This window comes from Cetorhinus maximus, unplaced genomic scaffold (genome assembly GCF_964194155.1).
Source record: "Cetorhinus maximus unplaced genomic scaffold, sCetMax3.hap1.1 HAP1_SCAFFOLD_1194, whole genome shotgun sequence".
Taxonomy (NCBI): domain Eukaryota; kingdom Metazoa; phylum Chordata; class Chondrichthyes; order Lamniformes; family Cetorhinidae; genus Cetorhinus; species Cetorhinus maximus.
The window spans coordinates 89,932-94,170 of record NW_027597136.1 but is presented as its reverse complement, the minus strand read 5'-3'; positions in this window follow the sequence as shown (position 1 = coordinate 94,170).

The following is a 4,239-nucleotide window of genomic DNA, read 5'->3' as shown; positions in this document are numbered from 1 at the left end:
TCCATTCTGTAACCCACTCCCAGGTATCTGTTATTCTATATATAAACCACCCCGAATCCCTCGATTAGATTCCATTCTGTAACTCACACCCGGATATCTGTTATTCTGTATATATACCACCCCGAACCCCTCGATTAAATTACAGTCTGTAACTCACTCCCGGGTATCTGTTATTCTATATATAAACCACCCCAAACCCCTCGATTAGATTCTAGTCTGTAACTCACTCCCGGGTCTCTGTTATTCTATATTTAAAACACCCCGAACCCCTCAATTAAATTCCAGTCTGTCACTCACTCCCCGGTATCTGTTATTCTATATATAAACCACCCCGAACCCCTCGATTAGTTTCCAGTCTGTAACTCACTCCCCGGTATCTGTTATTCTAAAAATAAACCACCCCAAACCCCTCGATTAGATTCCAGTCTGTTACTCACTCCCGGGTATCTGTTATTCAACATATAAACCACCCCGAACCCCTCGATTAGATTCCAGTCTGTAACTCACTTCCAGGTATCTGTAATTCTATATATAAACCACCCCGAAACACTCGATTATATTCCAGTTTGTAACCCTCCCCCGAGTATCTGTTATTCTAAATGTAAACTCCCCCAAACTACTCGAATAGATTCCAGTCTGTAACTCACTCCCGGGTATCTGTTATTCGATATATAAACCCCCCCAACTATTCGATTAGATTCCAGTCTGTAACTTACTCCTGGGTATCTGTTATTCTATATATAAACCACATCGAACCTCACCATTAGATTCCAGTCTGTAACTCACTCCCCGGTATCTGTTATTCTACACATGAACCACATCGAACCTCACGATTAGATTTCAGTCTGTAACTCACTCCCCAGTATCTGTTATTCTATATATAAACCCCCGAAACCCCTCGATTAGATTCCAGTCTGTAACTCACTCTCGGGTATCTGTTATTCTATATATAAACCACACCGAACCCCTCGATTAAATTCCAGTCTGTAACTCAATCCCGGGTATCTGTTATTCTATATATAAACTAACACGCACCTCTCGATTAGATTCCAGTCTGTAACTCACTCCCGGGTATCTGTTATTCTATATATGAACCACATCGAACCCCTCGATTAGATTCCAGTCTGTAACTCACTCCCGGGTATCTGTTATTCTATATATAAACCACCCCGAACCCCTCGATTAGATTCCAGTCTGTAACTCACTCCCGGGTCTCTGTTATTCTATATATAAACCACCCCGAACCCCTCGATTAGATTCCAGTCTGTAACTCACTCCAGGGTATCTGTTATTCTATATATAAACCCCCCCATACGGTCAATTATATTCCAGTTTGTAACCCTCCCCCGAGTATCTGTTTTTCTAAATGTAAACTCCCCCAAACTACTCGAATAGATTCCAGTCTGTAACTCACTCCCGGGTATCTGTTGTTCGCTGTATAAACCCCCGAACTACTCGATTAGATTCCAGTCTGTAACTCACTCCTGGGTATCTGTTATTCTATATATGAACCACATAGAACCCCTCGATTAGATTCCAGTCTGTACCTCACTCCCGGGTATCTGTTATTCTATATATGAACCACATCGAACCTCATGATTAGATTCCAGTCTGTAACTTACTCCCATGTATCTCTTATTCTTTAATAAAAACCAGCCCCAACAGATTGATTAGATTACAGTTTGTAACTCACTCCTAGGTATCTGTTATTCTACATATAAACCACCCCAAAACCCCTGGATTAGATTCCAGTCTGTAACTCACTCCCCGGTATCTGTTATTCTACATATAAACCACCCCGAATCCCTCGATTAGTTTCCAGTCTGTAACTCACTCCCGGGTATCTGTTATTCTATATATAAACCACCCCGAACCCCTCGATTAGTTTCCAGTCTGTAACTCACTCACGGGTATCTGTTATTCTATATATAAACCACTCCGAACCCCTCGATTAGATTCCACTCTGTAACTCACTCCAGGGTATCTGTTATTCAACATATAAACCACCCCGAACCCCTCGATTAGATTCCACTCTGTACCTCACTCCCCTGTATCTGTTATTCTATATATAAACCACGCCGAACCCCTCGATTAGATTCCAATCTGTAACTCACTCCCCGGTATATGTTATTCTATATATAAACCACCCCGAACTCCTCGATTAGTTTCCAGTCTGTAACTCACTCCGCGGTATCTGTTATTCTAAAAATAAACCACCCCTAACCAATCGATTAGATTCCAGTCTGTAACTCACCCCCGGGTATCTGTTATTCAACATATAAACCACCCCGAACCCCTCGATTAGATTCCACTCTGTACCTCACTCCCCGGTATCTGTTATTCTATATATAAACCACCCCGAACCCCTCCATTAGATTCCAGTCTGTAACCCACTCCCGGGTATCTGTTATTCTATATATAAACCACACCGAATCCCTCGATTAGATTACAGTCTGTAACTCACTCCCGGGTATCTGTTATTCTAAAAATAAACCACCCCAAACCCCTCGATTAGATTCCAGTCTGTTACTCACTCCCGGGTATCTGTTATTCAACATATAAACCACCCCGAACCCCTTGATTAGATTCCACTCTGTACCTCACTCCCCGGTATCTGTTATTCTATATATAAACCACCCCGAACCCCTCGATTAGTTTCCAGTCTGTAACTCACTACCGGGTATCTGTTATTCAACATATAAACAACCCTGAACCCCTTGATTAGATTCCACTCTGTACCTCACTCCCCGGTATCTGTTATTCTATATATAAACCACCCCGAACACCTCGATTAGATTCCAGTCTGTAACTCACTCCCGGGTATCTGTTATTCAACATATAAACCACCCCGAACCCCTCGATTAGTTTCCAGTCTGTAACTCACTTCCAGGTATCTGTAATTCTATATATAAACCACCCCGAAACACTCGATTATATTCCAGTTTGTAACCCTCCCCCGAGTATCTGTTATTCTAAATGTAAACTCCCCCAAACTACTCGAATAGATTCCATTCTGTAACTCACTCCCGCGTATCTGTTATTCGAAATATAAACCCCCCCAACTATTCGATTAGATTCCAGTCTGTAACTTACTCCTGGGTATCTGTTATTCTATATATGAACCACATCGAAACCCTCGATTAGATCCACTCTGTACATCACTCCCGGGTATATGTTATTCTATATATGAACCACATCGAACCTCACGATTAGATTCCAGTCTGTAACTTACTCCCATGTATCTCTTATTCTTTAATAAAAACCAGCCCGAACAGATTGATTAGATTACAGTTTGTAACTCACTCCTAGGTATCTGTTATTCTACATATAAACCACCCCAAATCCCCTGGATTAGATTCCAGTCTGTAACTCACTCCCGGGTATCTGTTATTCCATATATAAACCACCCCGAACCCCTCGATTAGATTCCAGTCTGAAACTCACTCCCGGATATCTGTTATTCTGTATATATACCACCCCGAACCCCTCGATTAAATTACAGTCTGTAACTCACTCCCGGGTATCTGTTATTCTGTATATAAACCACCCCGAACCCCTCGATTAGATTCTAGTCTGTAAGTCACTCCCGGGTCTCTGTTATTCTATATTTAAACCACCCCGAACCCCTCCATTAAATTCCAGTCTGTCACTCACTCCCCGGTATCTGTTATTCTATATATAAACCACCCCGAACCCCTCGATTAGTTTCCAGTCTGTAACTCACTCCCCGGTATCTGTTATTCTAAAAATAAACCACCCCGAACCCCTCGATTAGATTCCAGTCTGTAACTCACTCCCGGGTATCTGTAATTCTATATATAAACCACCCCGAAACACTCGATTATATTCCAGTTTGTAACCCTCCCCCGAGTATCTGATATTCTAAATGTAAACTCCCCCAAACTACTCGAATAGATTCCAGTCTGTAACTCACTCCCGCGTATCTGTTATTCGATATATAAACCCCCCCAACTATTCGATTAGAATCCAGTCTGTAACTTACTCCTGGGTATCTGTTATTCTATATATAAACCACATCGAACCTCACGATTAGATTCCAGTCTGTAACTCACTCCCCGGTATCTGTTATTCTATATATAAACCCCCCAAACCCCTCGATTAGATTCCAGTCTGTAACTCACTCTCGGGTATCTGTTATTCTATATATAAACCACCCCGAACCCCTCGATTAGATTCCACTCTGTAACTCAATCCCGGGTATCTGTTATTCTATATATA